Here is a 24204-nt window from a genome sequence, read left to right on the forward strand (position 1 = left end):
TGTGGGCTGGGAGTGGCCTAGAGTAGGCTGGTGACTCACAGCTAGCCTCATCTTTTGGTTACCTCCCTTTTGCTTATAGAGGCTTCTAGAATGAAGGTGGAGCTGTCTGGGGTGTTTTGAGGAGCCCTGACCAATCCCCAACCTGGATTGGCAGGTGGCAGGCTTCCTTAAATAATTAGAGTCAGCCCAGCTGGAGAGCAGTTGTCAAGTGGAAGAACTGGGAGATGGAGAATTAGCTGTCGTGGCCTTGGGGAAGCTCCCCAGTCTGGGGGGGGTGACCTTGAGCTTAGAGCTCAGGAGTGGAAGGGACCCTTGTACAAACCACAGGGGTGTCCTGAGCAGGAGAGGACAGTGGAAGGTACTGCCATGCAAAGTCTCCAGGAGGGATCCACCAGGTTTCAGTGAGTGGCAGGCACAGTCAGGAGAGCTGGGAAGCATGCCGGAGCGGACTGGGAGTGTGCAGTCTGAAATGGATGTGGAGCCAGTGGGAGAGACTGTGATGCCATGGGCAGTGAAGACAGGCAGCTGCAGCCGGGAGGGCTGGCAGGGCCTGAAGAGGACTGACTGGGATCAGTAGTCCACCAAGGGCAGCTAGCACCTGAACTTTCTATTTTTTTTGCTACTCTAGAGGGGCCCGTGATCCCTTCCTGAAAAGGGCTGTTGCTGGGGCCTGGCTGAAGTCTGAGTCAGGCCTAACCAAGTGCTAGATGTGCCTAAAGAGTTGTGCTGGAGGAAGAGGAAGGAATAGTCTGCAGCAAGGGTTGTGCTAGAGGAAAAGAGAGAGTCTAATTTGTCCCACACTTTGCAAATCTAACTGGGCATCCCATGAATTCCTTAACCCCATCCAAGTTCTAATCCCTCAATAAAACAAAAAAAAAAAAAGCTGACGGACTGTTCATTGTCTTGGAGTGTCTGGAAGTGAATGCCGGGCTGAGCAGGGTGACAGGTGGGTCACAACACTCAGCAGCCCCTACTGCTACAATGGGGCTCCATGTAGAAAAGCCCAGTACAGTGAGGTCGCATGTATGTGTTACGTTGGCGTAATGGGGTTAAGGAATACAGTGCTGTTCTTCCTGCATCCCTAACTTGCTGACTGGACAGTGAAAGAGCAGCAGAAGTCTGATGAGGTCATCCCTCTAGTCATTCTAATTACTAGACTCTAGTCTAGTCTGCTCCTATCACTTATATATATATATTTGCAGGCAACATAAATGATTGACTCCCTCACCCACTTTGACTGCTGCCGTATAGTATAGAGTATTGCAAGAAGCTGATACCAAACCAAATTCAGGTATATACACCAGTCAGACTAAAAAAAATACATTTAATGAGTTATTTATGAATGCATTAATTTGTGTATTTTTATCTGCCTAGAGTTCAGCTTTAATAAATAGAAATAAAACATATATACAAAAACACGATACGTTTCTTTTAATGTTTTTCCAAGCTAATGGTGTGTTTGCCTTTTTGCCTTCTGCTGAGTATTTATTGGTTCTCTGTCGCGTTCTTAAAAGAACATCTAATGCAGTGATGTACATGTTCCATGTAGCTTCAGCCTTCAGAAGATTAATACAGCCTGAAAAGAAAATGAGATCTCTAACCTGTAAAATTACTGGAAGTATGTCGCTAGGAAGCAAGGTCGTTTAGGAATTACAGGCAAAAATATCACGTTCCATTAGATGCCCAGAAAGGGACGTGTCCTTCTCTGGTCCAAAGATATTTCCTTCACGGCGATCTATAGAAACAAATGATAAATGACAGAGCATAATACAATGTGTCTCCATGCTTCGGCAATAAATCATGAAAAGACCGAGACATCCTCAAGGATGGTAGGTCTGCGAGACCTGTCCTTCCCTAACCCCAGGTGTATGGACAAGGGTGACCTTTAACCTTGCTCCAGAAAACAGGTATGCCCAAAAGACCTGCCTTGGATGATAACATCTATTAAAGTCACAAAACTGAAAAGAGGCGAGATTACCTTAACGCAAGGTGCGCTAATTAGCACGGCGGATGGAGCCTCTTGAGATGCTCGCCAGTGACCAGTGATCAGTAGAAAGCTTCAGTGAAAAAGGTCACTAGCACACTCTTTGACATCCGACTCTTGTGACTGCAAATACTACTACGCTGACGTTCTAAATTCTCTAGCCGAAGGCTAATTATGTCTAGAAGTAAAAGAGACCTTTGGGTGGAGATCTGAGCTTCACATAAGAGAAATCTCAGTTGGGTTTGGCTCAGAAGAAAACAGACAAGCATACGTGTAACCTAGAGAAAAATGATTATGGAATGCATGATCCTCGAACTATTGGATACATAAACATATGTAGGTCTCTCCAAAGGAATGGACCTGCTTTTCTGATGCTCCCAAAATCAGGCCTGATTTAATCGGTTGATTAAATCAGGCAATGTCATATGAAGAGCAATAATTGTTGCAAAAGGGGCAAATAGGCAATGGATAATGATTAATTCCATAACAATGGCTTTCCTCTAGTCATAGTAAAATTGTATGTGTAACCATGTCATACTGTCATCTCCCAACTGGGGTTGCAGCAGTGCCATAGATAGATAGATAGATAGATAGATAGATAGATAGATAGATAGATAGATAGATAGATAGATAGATAGACAGTATTTGTATATACTGTATACAGTACCTTGAAAAAGTTTTCATACCCCCTGGAATCTTCCACATTTTGTCATGTTACAACCAAAAACGTAAATGTATTTTATGTGATAGACCAACACAAAGTGGCACATAATTGTGAAGTGGAAGACGAGTGACGAATGGTTTTCAATTTTTCTTACAAATAAATATGTGAAAAGTGCGGTGTACATTTGTATAGCGCCCCCCTGAGTCAATACTTTGTAGAACCGCCTTTCACTGCAATTACAGCTGCAAGTCTTTTTGGGGATGTCTCTACCAGCTTTGCACATCTAGAGAGGGACATTTTTGCCCATTCTTCTTTGCAAAATAGCTCAAGCTCTGTCAGATTGGATGGAGAGCGTCTGTGAACAGCAATTTTCAAGTCTTGCCACAGATTCTCAATTGGATTTAGGTCTGGACTGTGACTGGGCCATTCTAACACATGAATATACTTTGATCTAAACCATTCCATTGTAGCTCTGGCTGTATGTTTAGGGTCGTTGTCCTGCTGGAAGGTGAACCTCCGCCCCAGTCTCAAGTCTTTTGCAGACTCTAATGTCAGACTCTAATGTGCACACGGGCGGACTTTTCGATTGGACTGGTCCGACGGACCGAATCCGGCGGACAATCCAACCGTGTGTGAGCTCCATCGGACCTGCAGCGGACTTTTTCGGTCAAAAATCTGATGGACTTTAGAAATAGAACATGTTTCAAAACTTTCCGATGGACTGGAGTCCGGTCGAAAAATCCGCTCGTCTGTATGCTAGTCCGACGGACGAAAACCCACGCTAGGGTAGCTATTGGCTACTGGCTATCAACTTCCTTATTTTAGTCCGGTCGTACGTCATCACGTACGAATCCGTCGGACTTTGGTGTGATCGTGTGTAGGCAAGCCCGTTAGTTCGAAAGTCCGTCAGAAGTCCGTCGAAAGTCCGTCGGACCAGTCTGGTTGAAAAGTCCGCCCGTGTGTACGCTGCATTACAGGTTTTCTTCTAAGATTGCCCTGTATTTGGCTCCATCCATCTTCCCATCAACTCTGACCAGCTTCCCTGTACCCGCTGAAGAAAATCATCCCCACAACATGATGCTGCCACCACCATGTTTCACAGTGGGGATGGTGTAATCAGGGTGATGTGCAGTGTTAGTTTTCTGCCACACATAGTGTTTTGCTTTTAGGCAAAAAGTTCAGTTTTGGTCTCATCTGACCAGAGCACCTTCCTCCACATGTTTGCTGTGTCCTCCACATGGCTTCTCACAAACTGCAAACAGGACTTCTTATGACTTTCTTTCAACAATGTCTTTCTTCTTGCCACTCTTCCATAAAGGTCAGATTTGTGGAGAGCACAACTAATAGTTGTCCTGTGGACAGATTCTCCATGATTCACGGAAGAGAACATGATAAACAACACAGAGCTCTGTATACTGACAGGTGATCTCACTGTTTTTGTATTCACTGCTTTAAAAACAAAACAAAAAAAACACTGACAGTACACTAACTGTCAGTGTCAGTTAGTGTACCCCCCAGCCAGCGTCTGTTAGTGTCAGATTTCTTGCCACACCATCACAGTCCCACTATAAGTTGCTGATCACCGCCATTACTAATATAAAAATTCCAGTATATATACCGTAGTTTGTAAACACTATGGGGTTAAATTTACTATAGGCAAATAGACTGTGCACTTTGCAAAGAGCAGGTGCACACTAAGAGCCCATTCACACAGGGACGACTTGTCAGGCGACCTAGTCGCCTGACAAGTCGCCTCCAGTTCTGTGCTATGGAACCGTTCTAAGGGGAGCGACGCAAGTCGCTCCGACTTAGAAAAAGGTTCCTGTACGACTTCGGGGGCGACTTGGGGCGATTTGCATAGACTTCTATACAGAAGTCGTTTTGCAAGTCGCCCAGGCAGTCGTGTGCAGGTCGCCTCGGTGAGGCGACCTGCAAGTCGTGCTGCCCCTGTGTGAATGGGCTCTGAGAGAGCAGTTGCTCCAGAGATTAGCAAATGAGCAGAAGCTCTACTGACTTCCATTATCCAATCATGTGCAAGCAAAAAAATGCAGTTTTTTTTTTTTTTTTTAATTTTCCTTGCACGTGATTGGGTATTCTTTGCAAAGGGAAGCCTTACCTCATTTACTAAGCTCTGGAGCAACTGCACTTTGCAAACTGCACAGTCTATTTGCCTTTAGTAACTATAACTGTAACTATACACTTGTTGGGATTTTTTTTTGCCAGAGACGTGTAGCAGAATACATTTTGGCCAAAATTCATAAAGAAATTAGATTTTTTTTACATTTTTTTTTATTGGATATGTTTTGTAGCAGTAGGGAAAAAATATTGGGGATTATTTTTTCAAAATGCTGGGTCTTTTTTCGTTTATAGTGCAAAAAATACAAAAGGGTGATCAAATACAACCAAAAAAGCTCTATTTGTGTGAAAAAAATGATATAAATTTAATTTGCGTACAGTGTGCAATTGTCAGTTAAATTATCACAGTACTGAATAGCAAAACATGGCCTGGTCATGAAGGGGGTAAAACCTTCTGGAGGGCAAGTGGATATACACAAACACACACATTTAATTATCTATTTAAGAGCAGGTGGTTTATGTAGTCTCCTTATTAGCCATGTGTGATTGGTTTCATTACGAACCAAAATCCGAAAACAAGTTTTGTTATTCAGAGACTCGGATGTATCCGAATCTCTGAATCACAATAGTAACAAATCTCAAAAAATCCAAAATAAATTGCAACAAAAACAACAAATTCATTTGTATTCATCCGTTTCATTTGGATGGCATGATGCTATTAACCACTTAAGCCCCGGACCATTTGGCTGGCCAAAGACCAGAACACTTTTTGCAATTCGGCACTGCGTCGCTTTAACTGACAATTGCGCCATCGTGCGACGTGACTCCCAAACAAAATTGACATCTTTTTTTTCCCACATAGATAGAGCTTTCTTTTGTTGGTATTTGATCGCGTCTGCGGTTTTTATTTTTTGCGCTATAAACAAAAAAAGAGCGTCAATTTTGAAAAAAAACGCAATATTTTTTTACTTTTTGCCATAATAAATATCCCCAAAAAATATATAAAAAAACATTTTTTTTCCTCAGTTTAGGCCGATACGTATTCTTCTACATATTTTTGGTAAAAAAAAATGCAATAACCGTTTATTGATTGGTTTGCGCAAAAGTTATAGTGTTTACAAAATAGGGGATAGTTTTATGGCATTTTTATTAATAATTTTTTTTCTTTTTTAAATGGCGGCGATCAGCGATTTTTATCGTGACTGCGACATTATGACAGACACATCGGACATTTTTGACACATTCTTGGGACCATTGTCATTTATTCAGCAATCAGTGCTATAAAAATGCACTGATTCCTGTGTAAATGACGCTGGCAGTGAAGGGGTTAACCACTAGGTGGCAGTGTAGGGGTTAAGTGTTTCCTAGGGGCGTGTTTCTAACTGTCAGGGGGAGGGGCTGCGTGTGTGATGTCACTGATCTCTGCTCCGATGACAGGGAGCAGAGATCAGTGACACTGTCACTAGGCAGAACGGGGAGATGCTGTTTAGCATCTCCCCGTTCTTCCTCCCTGTGGGGCGATCGCGGGTATCCCCGCGGCGATCGAGTCCGCGGGACCCGCGACCCGACTCACGGAGCTTGCCGCCTCTTAAAGGGCAACGTGCAGGTACATGGTTTTGCCTGTACGAGCCCTTCTGCCGCAGTATATCTGCGTGAGGCGGTCGCAAGTGGTTAAACTTCCCTCCTCAATGTAATGTAATGTAACAAAATAAAGAATGATCCAAATTGATTCAGGTCCATTTGTTTTTATTCCGGTGAGCAAAGCGTGAATATTCCAATAATCAGCCGATTCTATTTGCATTTACATTTTTCATTATTATAAAATATGCACTACTTTTGAAATGGAAACATGTTGCAATTAATAAGGTATACAAGTACGAGGGGAGGCCAATCAGTTCTTACCCTCACCATGATCTAGATGTGCAAAGGATCTGATATTTGGCAGGTTTATAGGTGGATATCTTTGTAATATGCATGCCAATTTTTGCTTTTGTAGGCCGTGGTGAATTATCGTTAGAGCCGAGAGAATTGGAGAAGGTGTCATGCGGAGCAAAGTTGAATACCGAACCGTGATTAGGTTTCTCCATCTTCAAGGGAAATCTGCCCAAATAATCCATGAAGAGATGTCAGCTGTGTATGGAGAGGATTGTCCATCATATGAGGCTTAAAAAAGGAAAGAAAGAAAATGGGACTTTACATGAGTCAAGTTAATGTATTTACTACTGCATAGAATATTAAATCTATCTGCACTGGTTTAGCATCTCAATCCCATAGGGTAATCCATGATTGTAATAAATTAATGTATCAATATCAATCATAGTCAAAAAATATCATATTGTAATCAAAAAAGATTTACTTAGCAAATATATAATATAACATATTTAATACAAGTAATCAATGGACATAACTTATATAATCAATACAGAATGAATAAATATAATTCATATTAAATACAGAGCATATAAATTGGATTCACATAATACATATACAAATAGTAGGCACCAATATTTAAAAAATGTATCTTTGGGCGAGCTTGTCTCGGCACTCGTATTTGAACACTCAACGCGTTTCACGGCAATATAGCCAATCATCAGGAGAAAAATGCATGGTAATTGCCGAAAAGTCAGATAAATACCCATTAATATATAATGCCCTCTAGAGAGGGAAAGTGTCAAATGACAGACTAATTCTAAATTACTTACACATTAAGCACATTAAGCCCACAGGCTATACCCAGCTTCTGTGATATAATTGGGCGGTGGCCTGGGATGAATATATGGGTGGAAGACACCCGCTTTCCAGTGACCTGCCACACCTATTACAATAAATGACATTGATACATTTTATTGTTTAAACTTATTGTTTCCAAAACCCCCAGTTATTATTTACTATTCGATCTGTAGTCAATTGTCAGCCTGTAAACATTCCAATTATTGGTATTATTGCCAATAGAGACCTTTCAGCTCTCTTGGTGCTACTTCCCTATTCATTCGACCACCACCCAGCCTATGGCCGGTGGGGACGGAGTCTATCAATTGTCTCCCATCCGGGGTTGCGATGCGCGTAGTTCTTTCCCCCCACTCATCCTGTTCTGTGATGGGGCGGGGTTGGACCATCTACGTATCGGCGTCAATGCTAACCTGCCCCGCATAGGGCGTCAGTAGACTGTGTGTGAGTGTGGGGTTTGTGGGTCTACTCCATCCTACGTTACGGTGAAGGCGAGTGTGCCTCCACTATGGCCTTACACACAGTAAGTGGGTTGGTCCCCTTATTCCTTCAGTGCCGCCATGATGTTTTCATGTCATTGGCGGGGACCCGCCCCAGAACCTGGGGGGTATTTTAGCCGGGGGCTGCCAGCTATCCACTTCATGTGATTCCACCACGAGCAGGGACACTTCTTAAACTACACTGGTGAGACAGCTCTTCCCAGGCCACTGCCCAATTACATCACAGAAGCTGGGTATAGCCTGTGGGCTTAATGTGTAAGTAATTTAGAATTAGTCTGTCGTTTGATACTTTCCCTCTCTAGCCACATCCGGACTGCCGCACGCCGATATATGTCCTGTCTTTGAAGAGGAATATCGTTTTTATGGCAGCAGCTAGCTGCCATAACCCCAGTATACTCTTCTTCAGTGGGCGGTCCAGTTTCCAATAATAGTGGTCTCTGCAGCGGATTTGCCACAAGATCACTTTTATCGGTGGCGGGAAAGGGTCCCCCTCCAGCCGCTCTCCGGTGCCCTCCGCCGCTTACTGGAACCGTCGGCAGTGGCGGAGGCGATTGGATGCTCCTCCTTCCTGGGTATGGAGACGAGGGAGGGGAAGATGGCCCCCACCCGTCTCCATACCATTGCAGGGCTGAAGCGACATCAAAACGTCACTTCCACCCATACAGTAGCTCTTAAAGGGCCATTTTTTTTTTCAAATGACACAATTTTTTAATTTTTTTTTTTTAATTGCATTTTAGTGTAAATATGAGATCTGAGGTCTTTTTGACCTCAGATTGCCCTGATCGGTAGAGCAAGAGCAATAATTCTAGCCCTAGACCTCCTCTGTATCTCAAAACATGCAACCTGTAGAATTTTTTACACGTCGCCTATGGAGATTTTTTAAGGGTAAAAGTTTGTCACCATTCCACGAGCGGGCGCAATTTTGAAGCGTGACATGTCGGGTATCAATTTACTTGGCGTAACATTATCTTTCACAATATAAAAAAATGGGCTAACTTTACTGTTGTCTTATTTTTTAATTCAAAAAATTGTATTTTTCCCAAAAAAAGCGCGCTTGTAAGACTGCTGTGCAAATACGGTGTGACAGAAAGTATTGCAACGACCGCCATTTTATTCTCTAGGGTGTTAGAAAAAAAAATGTATAATGTTTGGGGGTTCTAAGTAATTTTCAAGCAAATAAAAAATGCTTTTAACTTGTAAACAACAAATCTCAGAAAGAGGCTCAGTCCTTAAGTGGCTAGAGGGCATTATATATTAATGGGTATTTATCTGACTTTTAAGCAATTACCATGCATTTTACTCCTGATGATTGGCTATAACGCCATGAAACGCGTTGAGTGTTCAAATATGAGTGCCTAGACATGCTCGCCCAAAGATGCATTTTTAATATTGGTGCCTACTATTTGTATATGTACTATGTGAATCTAATTTATATGCTCTGTATTTTATTTGAATTATATTTATTCATTCTGTATTGATCATATCATTTATGTCCATCAATTACTTGTATTAAATATGTTATATTATATATTTGCCAAGTAAATCTTTTTTGATTACAATATAATATATTTTGAATAATTGATATTGATACATTCATTTATTACAATCATGGATTACGCTATGGGATTGAGATGCTAAACCAATGCAAACAGATTTAATATTCTATGCAGTAGTATACACATTGACATGCCTCATGTAAAGTCCCATTTTCTTTCTTTCTTTTTTTATGTAATATGTAGGCATGGAGGCATGTCACTGTTTTAACATAGGTGTGACAGGCCACTTTTATCTTTATTCATCATATGAGAGTGTCAAAAGATGGAAGAGAGAACTCAAGTGTGGCACAGAACCAAGTGTGGTGGCAAATGTTGAGCAGCTAGTGCTTGAAGATAGACATGATGTGACTATTCATTTCTTAGCTAGGGAGGTGAACATAAGTAGAGGGTCAGTTTACAACATATTACATAACATCTTACATATGAGCAAAGTGGCTCTACATTGGGTTCCCAGGTTACTGACACCTTTCAAAAAACAGCATCGAGTGAAATGTGCACAAAGCATTTTGGACCTTTACCAGCTGTCACGTTTGTTCACGATTGTGGCTATGAATCTCTGCTTCATCCACCTTAATCACCTGACCTGGCACCTTCGGACTTCATCCCGTTTCCAAATATGAAAAAACATTTACGGGGAAGACGTTTCCACGATGATGAGGCAGTCATTACTGAAGTTGATAGCTGGTTTTCCTCCAAATCTGCATACTTCTACACAGATGGTATTAAAGGTCTCTTCCACAGATGTGAGAAGTGTGTAACCATAAGAGGTGGATATGGAGAGAAGGAAGAGTGAGTGGACTAAATTTCAGATCCCTAGCACATCTGGATCTTGGTGAAGGTAAGAACTGATTGGCCTCCCCTCATAAAATATGATTATTCCTACTTATTTTGTTTGGGTTAAAAGGAGGTGGATCCATCAGAATATCTGAATCATAACATAACAAATGAATCCAAAATTTATTTAGTTTCATTTGATATTTTCGGATGCATGTGACTCCAGTCAATATTGTCCAATCAGCTCATTCCATTTCTCTAGCAAGGGATTACTCAAGTGCTTAAGTAATCTCCCAAAATAATGAAACACATTAAAATGAAGATAGCGAAAACTGAGTTTAAAAAATCTGATTTAACTGAACCACCAGAGAAAAAAACATGTATATGGCAACTCACTGGACTATATTAAATTGTCACTTTATTGAGTTATCAAAAATAATTAGAATATACAAATCCATATATTAAAATTGGTACCATACACAACCAATTTTAACAATTTTACCAATGGTACAGATTTTCATATTGGTTTCAGTAAACATCCCGGGCAGGGGCGTTGCTAGGTCTGCAAAAGATCTGAGGCTAGAGCCCATAGCAGCGGTCACCAACCTTTTTGCATGCCCGCGAGGGGGGGGGGGTGTTGGGGGGAGACCTAAGCAATTTTTCACGGGCGATGGCTGGTGTTGGTGCTTCAATCATCATGGCACCATGGTTGATATGGTGTCAGGGTGATTGAAGTGCATTTTTTCTATTGTTACATTCTAATATATATATAATGAAGTGGTTCAACTCACCATACTGCAGAATCAGTGGGAGCCCTGGGCGTGTCACTTGCCACATCTCCTGCCACCAGATGCAGCGTGTTACTTGCCACCGTCACCTGCCACTAGATGTGAATTGTCACTTGCCATGTCGCCTGCCACCAGATGTGGATTGTCACTTGCCACTTTCACCTGGCAGCAGATGTGGATTGTCACTTGCCATGTCACCTGCCACTATTTGCAGATTGTCACTTGCCACGTCTCCTACCACCATTTGCAGATTGTCACTTGCCACGTCTCCTGCCACCATTTGCAGATTGTCACTTGCCACATCTCTTGCCACCATTTGCAGATTGTCACTTGTCACGTCACGTGCCACCATTTGCAGATTGTCACTTGCCATGTCTCCTGGCTCAATTTGCAGATTGCCACATCTCCTGCCACCATTTGCAGATTGTCACTTGCCACGTCACTTGCCAACTGATGTGGATTGTAACTTGCCATGCCAGCCAGTGGCATTGGTGGCAGGCTGACAGCACTGGTCCATTTAGTGAGAGCAGGAGAGCGGTGATGCAGGGCGGGCAGTGAGAGATGATGTCATATCGCTGCTCCCCGCTGCACCTCCAACATTGAAGCAAGGGGGTCTGGCTGCAAAGTGGAGCTCCACGATGACAGAAAGCACGTGACCTCCACTCCACCGTGCTGTGAGAGTGGAAGAGCGCTGATGTGTGACGGGCAGTGAGAGATGATGTCATTTCTCTGCTGCTCGCCGTACCTCGCTACAAAATTGAAGAGGCCCGGCTGTGAAGAGCGCTGATGTGGAGCGGGCAGAGAGAGATGTCATCTCTGCTCATCCGCCCACTCACTTCTCTCCTCTCCTCCAGCCTCTCTCATGTAGCCAGCCTGCCCGCCGCAACAGCCGCAACCCACTGGTTAGGCAGGGACCCTGCAGCAAGAGACTCGGGGCTATGGGCCCCATATTCGGGGCTATAGCCCCAATAGCCACCCCCTAGCAACGCCCCTGATCCCGGGTATGATAAATTTTGAAACATGGGACTGCACCAAGTCCGACGTCACAATCAGGACAATGGAACCTGGTTTCCTTTCGGATTTTCTTTCCGCTGTCATCTCGCTTCGAGCAACAAACCACGCACATCCTTGTAGGTTTTGACTTTTTCTCAGTTGGTGGGATGTAGTCCATGAAGTGATGACTAATAGCACGACGTCCAGCTCTATTCCAAGCCATAGATGGTGTTTGGTGGTTCACAAAGATCCGTTCGGCAACTTTCCAAATGAAGTCAGAATGAATCACAGGCTTGTCGCTTTTTTTTTTGAGAAGTATGTAAGCATTCCACAAGCATTATTCAAGAAGATGCCTGAAGAACTTCTTTTAGTACTTCTTTTGCTGTTTCCTCATTGCTGGGTAGAATGTCATTGCTTGGTTGGCTCTGTCAACATCTTCCATGGTGTTATTGTAGTCTATTAGTACTTGTGGGTTCATGATTTCTTTCTCACATTTCGTGCGTACCATAACAGTGGATGTTTTATGAACTGTACTCATTAGGCACGTATCTTTCTTGTCCCGCCATCGCAATGCCATAACTTTGCCTTTCTGCCAGGCAACCATTTCTCCAGTCTTCAGCTTCTTATTGCATGTCACGCTGGTTAGCCCTAACGGCTCCAACGGCTCCATAGGCATCTGTTTTGTTTTGCAGAATAAACTCATAAAGTTCAGGTGTAAAAGTTGTCGGTTGTTACGCAATAGCCCTGATTTAGCAATGGCTCAATCAGTGAAAGAACAGAAGATGTTGCCATTCCCTAGTTGCTGTATTTTGGATTGAATTTAGTTTCTTTCCCAGTGTATAGAACAGTAATCCAAATGTAACCAGTTGACGATTCGTATAGCATGAAGGATTTTATGCCAAATCGTGCTCTCTTTGACGCCATGTATTGTATCCAGCTGAGCCTTCCCTTGTAGGCCACTAGACTTTCATCTATGCTGATATCTCTTTCTGGCACATAGCTCTGTTGGAAATTCTTTAGGATCATTTGAGATACTTCCCAAATTTTTGGTGCAGGATGAGTAGTTTCATCAAATTCTTTGTTGTTTTCGAAGTGTAAGAATTTTATGATCAGGGAAAATCCGTACTCTGACATGACCGTGCCAAATAATGGAGTGGCAAGTAATTTGTTAGTTGTCCAATACCACTTCTTCCCCACCACTCCCTAAAGTATTATTAGGCCCAGAAATTTCCAAATGTCATCATTGTTCACTGCTTCCCATTTTCTCCTTCTTGGAAACTTCCGATGCATAGCTAATTGTTGCTCTTGGTATTGGTTTGTACAATTTTTTCAATAACCTCATTAGTCAGAAAAAGTTGCAAGACCCTTTCCTGACACTATGAGTCAATGCATGCTCCACTTGGGTTACTTCCTTGAATTAAGCATATGTTGACTAAAAGTCATTAAAACTTTACCCAGATTGTCAGAAACATCATGCCAGCCCTCTGACTCATGCACATGGCCCATTTGTGAGCATATGCGTGTGCATGCTAGCATGCGTACAATCCATACATGTTCACCACAGGCATTGTCGCCAAGTTGGCTATTTAAACCCCAGTTCTTCATAGGCTCAAGGCTGAATGGCTCAGCCTGTATTCCAATGATTCCTGATATCTGACCTTCATTGCTGACAAGGCTGCCACCTGACCTGCTCTTTTGATTTCCCCTGTCTGTTTATGTTAGTTGTTCATTTCCGTTATCAACTTCAGCCTAGACATCTGGCCAAGATTCTGTTTATTGACTTGGTAATTCACTACCTGCATGTTGCCAACCTTTGTTTGTTCCTGAAATATATTCTCCCTAAGATATATATTCTCCCTTAGCCGCCAGCCTTGTTCACATGTTACAGACCCTGGCTATTGGCCTGATTCATACCTAAACTTGGTGTGTCCTTGCAACATTACCAGATGTAATCCTGTACTTTTGATACCAGTTCCCCAGGTTCCAGCCACCAGTTCTGGCACCCAGGCACTTGTGTCCTTCCCTTGCAGGCCCTGTCTTTACTTCCAAGGACACTCAGATGGGAATTATGCAAGAATCCAACCTCATCAACTTAGGTTCCTCATACAGGTATGCATCACAAATAATTTTCTTGATGTGCGTTCTTTGATGTATGGCTTAGCAGCTGGAACAAATGGAAAGGTACCCTAAGTCTAGTGAAACAAACTGTTATGGGAACCTAATGCAGTTTTTACAGATATTTGGTTTTTAGTTTCGCTGGTGTGGCTGTTTTTTATTTCCAGGAAGTAGAAGAAAGGTGTAGGGCACTGGAACTCCTAAAGCAGTAGGTGTTTACATTTAGGTCTTAAGCAGTGTAGAGGAAATGAGCTTTAGGCAGCTCCTCCAGGGGTGGTGGCCTGAAGGTTGGCTCCTTGCTCGAGTAGGAACTGGGTGTGCAAGAAGGTAAGTATCAAAAGCAGAATGTATAAAGCCCAGATACAGAGATACACCAAAAATATAGCCGCTAGCACACCAAATATATATCAGTTGGTAAATAAATAAACAACCGTGCTGTGCTCTTTCCAACAGCGATAAATATGCAATAAATAAGAAAAGTCCCAAATAGTATAGAGTCCACCATCAAAAGTAAAAATGAAATATCATTGTGATGTGAATCTTCAAATACCAAATTGACATGTGTTTGCGCTCCAAACAATGACACCACAGTAATCCTCCACCAAAGTATCAAATGGGTACGCTTACCAAATTGAATTATTTAATTGACCCATTATTAAGAGAAGTCAATAAGCTCTCATATCACTGAGATCCTCCATGGCTTCTTGTGGCATTCCGCAAAGGACATAAAAGTTTATCTGCCTCAAATCTAAATTAAGCATGTAAAAAAGGGCAAGGATGTAGGTGCAAAACCATCTGCAAAAGAGATTATTAAAATATGTCAATATACTCGCAAGGATAACTCACAGAAAAGCTCAACAATACAACAAGTCAGTTCTACTATTTGAGACTTAATATACCGTAATTATTTATTGTGTATTTATCACTGTCTAAAGGAGCGCAACATGATTGTTTATTTTAAATTTATTTCAGGCTCTTTTATTGTTAAAAAAATCCAATGCATTTTGGGGATTCAAAGGGCTCCTATTCATCAGGGCTTGCTACTGTTAAACAAAATAATCAGTATATCAGTAATATTACATTTTAAAGTAAAATCAGCAGTCTCTATAAAACATATCTTACATAAAGAAGCAAGGCAGTGTGTAATTCAGTCAGGCTTTCTGCATGGTCTGTCAATGGGTTCCTGTGGCCACACAGGGGGTATGGAGACTAAGCAGGGAGCACATAACTCACCAAATCCTCTACCACAGTGGTTCTCAACTCCTGTCCTCAGGACCCACTAACAGGTCAGATTTTAGGTATTACCTTGGGGAGATGCAGACTAGAATCCTGCAATCACTGAGCAGCAAATGGTGTCACCTGTCATGTATTTTAGTTATCTTGCAAACCTGGCCTGTTAGTGGGTCCTGAGGACAGGAGTTGAGAACCACTGCTCTACCAGGATAGAGCCAGACACCTCAACACCAGTAATTTGGGCTCAGATCTCCAACTGCTGAACTCCAGATGCAATATAACAGTCCTGTTCTCAGAGAATAAAGAATTTACTCCAGTGATGGGCATACGGAAACTCATGGATGCAGGGTCTTACTGGCAGGGAGCTAGGAGTTTTGAGGCGGCAGCTTAGATCAACTGTAACTTGTAGTTCTGTATTGGTTGCATGCTGCTATCTGGATGCTGGGACCAATGTTTGGAACTTTGACTGACGATTGTTACATGTACCCCTCTAGTCTAGTCCCTTTTGCCCTATTATTTGCTGAAACACCCTCAATAAATACATGTTGGGTTCTGTGTGTTTGACCTCAGTTTGCTTTCTCTCTGTGCTCCTAGTGAAGCTTGCAGTATACTGTTATAAATTGGATGGAGCCCAATGTTTAGTTGGCATGATCCCTCTCAATGTTGATCCAACTGGGAGACCCAAATGGGTCTGCAGTGAACATCTTTTCTCTCACTTGTGGTTCCGGAGACACAACAGTGGGTTTCCCCAAAATATCCTCCCTCTTAGACAATCATCACAATAACAGCTGTCCTCATAGGACGTTATCGCCTCTACTCCTTTTCCAGTGACAACTCCAAAAATGTTGGATTTCAATACACCTTCTGCCCCAGTTACGACTGTCACCAAGATAGGAAGTTAGCAATAAGTATATGATTTTCTTTCTTTACTCTCCCTAAATCCCCCCAAAACATATTCGGGCTCATATATGTATTTTTTAACCTTTGCTGATTTGATTTAACTCCCTCCAGTTATCTGATCCAGATCTGCGATTCTGAACAGGCAGCTAAGTGTCACACCATCTCTGCTCTTCTGATAAAAATAAGTCACCTAAAAAAATCCCAACATTAAAATAACTGGGGCAAAATTCTCCATTCTAGCAGAGAACCTATACCAATGGTAGTATTGACAATAATTAAAACCTGCCTTTCTGACTGACAAGGCTGCTTGTTATAAATTTGGAAATCTCCCTTTCCCAGGCTTAAATCTGCAAACATTAATTTTCTCACTTGAAGATACCACAGTTCCACCCACACAACAATTATCCCCAGGGTGCTTGCCGAGTGGAACTCCAACCTGTCAGCTGGCTGTCCGGTGCAGTTAGGCAGTTATGTGATTTGCAGAAAGGCTGAAGGGGAACAGTTGACAGCAGATGTCAAAAGGTAAAAAAATCTCTCGGCCCTATTCTGGCAATTAGACGCACTTAACCTGTCTCTCACTGATCCATTCTCTGCCTTCCCCTCTACTGATTTGCTGATTCTGTCTGTCCTATGAAGCGGATGAATTTCAATCAGTAATTGTGGCTACAAGCCTTACCCTCCAGCTATTTTTATAGACTCTATCAGAATCTGGATGGAGAAGGTCCTGCAAAGTGAGAAGGTCCTGCAAAGGGGCTTCCCAAATTGAGGTTTCCAACAAGTTTACAGATGAAGAGGAGGAGATTTAAAGTGATATTAAACCCATGTTTTTAAGCACTTTCTGTAGCTGGTATAATTATTAAGAACTAAACATAACAAAACAGTGCTTGCACTTAATGAATTTCAGAATACAAATAATAAATCTCCAATGAAAATCTTGATAAATCTTGTGTGCAGCGTCCTTATTCACCCACGTGGTTTTATAAAATAAATAATTGTGCTCATTTCCATCGTGCCCTCTCTGAATGCTGTGCACTCACTGGACCAATTGGATACCCTTGTGTTAACAGAAAAGTCCAAATGAGCTTGTTGATGCGACTATACACCAATTGGCTAAGGATGGAAGTAAGCCTGGATTATCATATAGCTAGAAAATATACCAAGTGGTATCCTTTCCAAAACCACTTCAGTTGGTCTCACTTTGCCTCTAATCAGTCCTCTCAGAGCCTCTAAACCAGTGGCGTACCTACAGGGGTTGCGGGGGTCACAATTACCACCCGTCTCCAAGCTGCAGGGAACTTGGGCGGCCCCCCCTGTACAACTGGATAGGAAGAGCAGTGGGGTGGCTGCATATAGAGGAGCCAATCTCTCCATTTTCCTTCTGCAGCCGATAAATGCCTGCAGGAGGGAGAGGAGGAGAAGTGGGCATTCAGCGGCTGCAGGAGGCAAATTGAGAGATTGATTCCTCTATATGCAGATGACCCCACTGCTCTTCCTATTCAGCTTCTTTCTGCTGCCCCCTGTGCTCTTTCCTGGCCCACCTGTGCTCTCTCCTGGCCCCCCTTCCTTGTCCGTGCAGCTCTGCTGGGTTACCCCCTCCCCTCTCCTGCCAGCTGCTGTGGGAGATCTATCAGGATTGAGAGTGGGGAAGAGTCTCTACCCATCACTGACTCTGTCCATTCATAACTGAAACATAGTAAACTGTGTTTACTATGCTTCAGTTTGTGAGTGAGCAGGAAGCCCTGTACAGAACTATTCCTGTCCATTTATTCTGTTTAGCTGAGGCTGCAGAGAACGAGTCTGTGGGCTGTGTCCTCAATCTTCTTTCTCTGTCTCAAAGATGAAACATCAGAGGTCTGTTTAGGCCCCTGATATCTCACCAAAGCCCCCCCCAACAGGGCTCCTAAAAAAATTGTAAAAAATAATACAAAATAATATCGTAAAAAAAATAAATAAATAAAATATGGTAAAAAAAATAATAAAAAATAAAAATAAAAAAAACTACTGATACCAGTGGCAGTACTACCAGGGTCACAAAGGTCACACTTGCGACTGGGCCCTAGTATTCCGCCACCAGGCTCGGAGAGTAGGGTCCCAGTCGGTGGTAAGTGGGGCCCTTCATGTATTTTTGCATGGGGGGCCCTGAAGGTTATAGTTATGCCACTGCTCTAAACGGCAGCAATAAGAAAAAGAGAAGCCTCCCATAGTGTAAAACTGTTTATTTAATTCAAAGGTGGTTAAAAATTGCACTTACAGCTTTAAAACAAGGTAAACATTCACTCTGTATAATCAGGATGTCCCGCTGGTATCCAGCATGCATTCCAACCAAAATCAGAAATGACGTACCAGATGTCCTACCCTAAGCGTTTCGTCATTAGTATGCAATATTTTCAGTGGCAGCTTCTTATGTGTACACCATCTTCTTGTTTAGTTCCCCCAAACCTGAAGAAGCAATTGACCTTTGAAGTGTAGGCACAGCTCGCTGCAGGGGATAGTTTTTTGGTTGCTTGGATTTGGGCTTTAAAGTGACTGTCTTCCAGACCCTTCTAAGTCCATTGAGTTCTACCAACAAAAAATAAAATAAATAGATTGAAATCCTGCATATACAGAACCCTATACCCATAGTTGATCCAGAGAAAGACACAATAACCCTTATATAGTATGGGCCAACACGGGAAGAAAAATCCTTCCAGATTCCCTAAGGCATATGTAATAAGTTTTATAGTGTACAGTAGTGATGTAGCAGCTGAGGGTACACTACCTGACATACCCGGAGAAGACTGTCTCCTCTTTCTTCTCATGTCTGATTTTGTTTTTTGAGTCTCTGAGAGAAGGATTAAGAGGGAGAAAAAGAGATAAAGGAACTGTTCAGTGACAATGACTTGTGAGGGGGAAAGAAAAAGAAAGGGCAAATGAGAGAGAGATAAGTAGAGAGACGGCCCTTTAACTTGGACATTGTCTTATGAGATAGAGAGTATGTCCTGTGTATATATGAAAGGGATAGAGAGACTCTCCTGTTACCTGCCATACTGAGTTGCATGAGGAGGCCCGCCTCTCTTCTACAAGCCCCTCCCTGGAGGTTCTGAAAGTGGTATCTCAAGTCACATGACTCCTAAGAGCACTGGTAGAAAAAAAAAAACAAGAATTACCCAGTGCAGTTCTGCAATAGAAATTAGATGACTACTAAAGCATATGTAAACCTTTATCACATCTATCAGTGTTCTAGCAAGGCCCACAATAAACAATCAATCCATGTTTGGCAAACAGGCCAATAAATACCTTTTATTTACCATATATACTTGAGTATAAGCCGACCCGAATATAAGCCGAGGCACCTAATTTTACCACAAAAAACTGGGAAAACGTATTGACTCGAGTAAAAGCATAGGGTGGAAAATGCAGCAGCTACTGGTAAACAACGCCCATCTGAAGTCTCACTGTGCCCATCTGCAGCCTCACTGTGCCAATCTGCAGCCTCACTGTGCCCATTTACAGCCTCACTGTGCCCATCTGCAGCCTCACTGTGCCCATCTGCAGCCTCATTGTGCCCATTTGCAGCCTCACTGTGCCCATCTGCAGCCTCACTGTGCCCATTCGCAGCCTCACTGTGTCCATCTGCAGCCACACTGTGCCCATTTGCAGCCTCACTGTGCCCATCTGCAGCCTCACTGTGCCCATTTGCAGCCTCACTGTGCCCATCTGCAGCTTCACTGTGCCCATTTGCAGCCTCAATGTGCCCACCTGAAGCCTCACTGTGCCCATTTGCAGCCTCACTGTGCCCATCTGCAGCCTCACTGTGCCCATCTGCAGCCTCACTGTGCCCATCTGTACCTTTGATTACAAACAGCGGGTGTCTCCCGCAGTGTCATGCAACTGCAGTCTTAGTTCGGCAGCCGTACACTGTAACAAAGCCCTGCCTCCTCCCCATCCATGATAGACGGAACACTGATTCATTTTCCCAGTGTTCAGTGTTCCGTCTATCATGGACGAGGAGGAGGCGGGGCTTTGTTACAGTGGACGGCCACTGAACAGTTAAGACTGCATGACACAGCGGGAGACCCTTACTCGAGTATAAGCCAAGGGGGGCTTTTTCAGCATAAAAAACGTTCTGAAAAAGTCGGCGTATATATGGTAATTAATTTTCAGTGGTCCAGTGACCGTTATCTAGCTCTAAATACTTGTGTATTCCTTACAGCTATAGACCAGGAATTCCTGGGTGCAATAGTGAAATGATGGATGGCGCTGTCAAATTACAAAGTCCATATGTAGAGATGGCACACCAACAGCAGAAGTCATAAGCAAACCATTTATTTACCACCATAAAACAGAGTGACATTTTGGGGCCACTGAGGATTTTTTTCCTCAGGCAGCTAGTGATGAATTTTATGGTGGTTAATAAATGGTTTGCTTATAACTTCTGCTAACGGTGTACAAGTGACATCTCTACATGCGCTTTTTAGCTCTTGCACACTTCAGAGCTGGGCAGGGGGGCAGTACTAGGCCATAGTGTGACCCATGTGCCACCAGACTGCTCAACACTATGATGACAGTAAACCTTTGTGGATAATCTTCTGGGAATCAAGTGTTCTGCATTGCTCTCTGACCATTCCAATTCGGAAATTCCAATTAGGCATTGAAAGGGTGGCAGCTACAGGCATTACCCATGAGGCATTGCAAGACTGACAGTTAACAATCATGACTCCCAGAGGCATGATGGGAGTTGTAGCTGTGCAACAGCTGGAGGGCTGCAGTGTGCCTACCCCTGTTCTGTGACATGTTTCATTGGTACCCCCCCAGAGCTGTGACCAAGCCATCAACAACAGCTCACCCTCAACTGACAGTTGAGAGCAGGGGCCGACTGACAACTCATGGGGCCCCCGGGCAATAGGAGATTATGGGGCCCCCGGGCAATAAGAGAAGCTTATGGGGCCTCCGGGCAATAGGAGATTATGGGGCCTCCAGGCAATACACACATACAGTATACACACACAGACACACAATATACACACACAGTATACACACACAGAATACACATACACACACTGAAAAGGTAGTGGAGTGGCGGGGCAGCTACAATCTTGGGATTTTTAAAAAAACACTGATTTTTACATACTGTCCCTTAGTGGCATGGGGCCCTCGGGCAGTGCCCGAGTGCCCGAATGGTCAGTCCGCCCCTGGTTGGGAGCAGGTAGGACAGGCTTCCAAAGACATCAGCACTGTGCAACCAATGACAGTGCTGCATGAGCAGGAGTCCCTCCTACTGGCCTCGGGCATCGCTGCCCACCTAAAGGGCCAGGCAGCTCCCAGCATCGGCAACAGCTTAAAGAGAGTCGCTCTAAATCATCCGGAGTTCCCTTTTTTTCTTTCTCTCACTGTTACTTTGTTTCAAATCCTATGTTTTCTTCAGTTTCATGCTGTTTCCCCATACAGTATATGACTCAATATAGTTTTTTATAGCTACATGACACATTACGACATAATATATTATTTTTTTTTATGATATTACATTTTAATACAAGCCCTTACCACCAATGGAGATGCTGCTTCCATACAGGTGAGATAAAAAAGAGAACCACTTATGAAAAACATTTTTTTTTTTACCATTAGAACATCTGGTATCAACATCTGTTCCTCATATCATTTAACCTACATGTCTATGAATTTTTATTTTTTTTTTCTTTTACATGGCAAGGAACGTATGGTAAAGTGGTAAAGGTAGCCAATTCTCTGTGTTGTAGATAAGGGATACTATAATGATTCCAGAGACTGTCCTCTATATCTGTGAATAATTACACGGATAACAAGCAGTGAGCAATGCAGAGATGTGTTAAGAAATGATTCAAGGATTGGAATGTTTTGTTATATAAAAAAAATAAAAACGTGGGTGGATATTTCTTTAACGCGGCCGGGGGAATCTGAAGGAAGAGTGTGTCACTGTCTAAATGTGTGGGTGCATGAAGCTTCAACGTGTTAAATACGAGAGTCTACAAAACGGTCAATAGGTTTATTTTAAGAGCGTTTTTGTATGTAAACGGTTATGTCGGAGCCATTATTTTAGCAGAACTAGGGGGTTTCAGTTTCAAAAAGCTCCGTTGGTATTGCATTTATCCAGACTTTAGGAGCTAAAGTGTAGCCAAAGCCAAAGCAATTATTTTTTTTTTTTTTTGGATTGAGGTGTTAGAATACCTGTCAGATTTTGATTGCTTAAAACAATAATAAAGAAAACACGCCGGCAGGTATATAAACAAAAAAGAAAGAAAAAAAAAAAAAAAAGCTTCCGGCAAAATCAAATAGTCAGACAAACTATATAACAGTGCTAATTGTGCAAATTACCACGCTAAAATGTGATAATAAGCAGGGTAACTCATAAAAGTCAGACATAACATATACAATATAAAATATAAAACAAACATATGTGGCATATGTAAGTGAAAAACAGTCCAAATTAGGTCATCCAAAACACAGCAGTGACACTTTTCAGAAAGGTGGTGTTAAATCCACTTTGGCAATCACCACGTGAACCTTCACCAACCACAAGCAATGGACGCTTACCAGAACATGAGGACTCCACTACAGAGTCAAATCAGTAGCATATACACTATATTGTCAAAAGTGTTGGGACGCGTGCCTTTACATGTATATGGACTTTAATAGCATCCCCGTTTGGGTCCAAAGGGTTCAATATTGAGTTGGCCCTCGCTTTGCAGCTATAACAGCTTCAACTCTTCTGGGAAGACTGTCCACAAGGTTTAGGAGTGTGTCTATGGGAATGTTTGACCATTCTTTCAGAACCGCATTTGTGAGCTCAGGCACTGATGTTGGATGAGAAGGTCCGGCTCGCAGTCTCCGCTCTAATTCATCCCAAAGGTGTTCTATTGGGTTTAGATCAAGTTCCTCCACCCCAAACTCATTCATCCATGTCTTTATGGACTTTGCTTTGTGCACTGGTCAAAATCATTTGGTGGAGGGAGGGGGGATTATGGTGTGGGGTCGTTTTTCAGGGGTTGGTCTTGGCCCCTTGGCCCCTTAGTTAGTACATTTTGGACAATTTCATGCTCCCAACTTTGTGGGAACAGTTTGGGGATGGCCCCTTCCTGTTCTAACATGACTGTGCACCAGTGCCCAAAGCAAGGTCCATAAAGACATGGGTGAGAGAGTTTGGGGTGGAGGAACATGACTGGCCTGTACAGAGTCCTGACCTCAACCCGATAAAACATGTTTGGGATGAATTAGAGCGGAGACCTCACAGATGCGCTTCTGGAAGAACGGTCAAACATTCCCATAGACACACTCCTAAACCTTGTGGACGGCCATCCCAGAAGAGTTGAAACTGTTATTGCTGCAAAGGGTGAGCCAACTCAATATTGAACCCTACGGACTAAGACTGGGATGCAATTAAAGTTCATGTACGTGTAAAGGCAGGTGTCCCAATATTTTTGACAATATAGTGTATATGACAATCCCATCAAGCAGAAATCCGGCTCATATTGTTTGGCTGGGGTTCAACAGTGTATCCCATATTTCCAATCAATGGTAACATCAATGGCAACCATAAATGCACGAAATTCCACATAAAATCAAAATGGAAGAATCCAGTGTAAAACTGCTTAAAAAGTCTTATTGCACTTCAAAGTATGAATACAACTCACACAAATAAAATTGATGTGTGCTTTGTATGTATAACATTCCCAGGATGCATCATAAAAGTTTCCAAACAATGCTTCACAAAATTTACCAGTCCAAGTAGGTGTGGTGAGGTTACGTGCGTTAGCTCCATCCAACGTGTTTCGTCATATGTGGCATCATCATGGGAATAAAGTAGTGTTAGTTAGTATTGCTGTCTATGTTCCTGTTAGATATATTTGTACTCTCTATTTGTCCTGGTGAACATTGTCAT

Source organism: Aquarana catesbeiana, linkage group LG11 (assembly GCF_042186555.1).
Source record: "Aquarana catesbeiana isolate 2022-GZ linkage group LG11, ASM4218655v1, whole genome shotgun sequence".
Taxonomy (NCBI): Eukaryota; Metazoa; Chordata; class Amphibia; order Anura; family Ranidae; genus Aquarana; species Aquarana catesbeiana.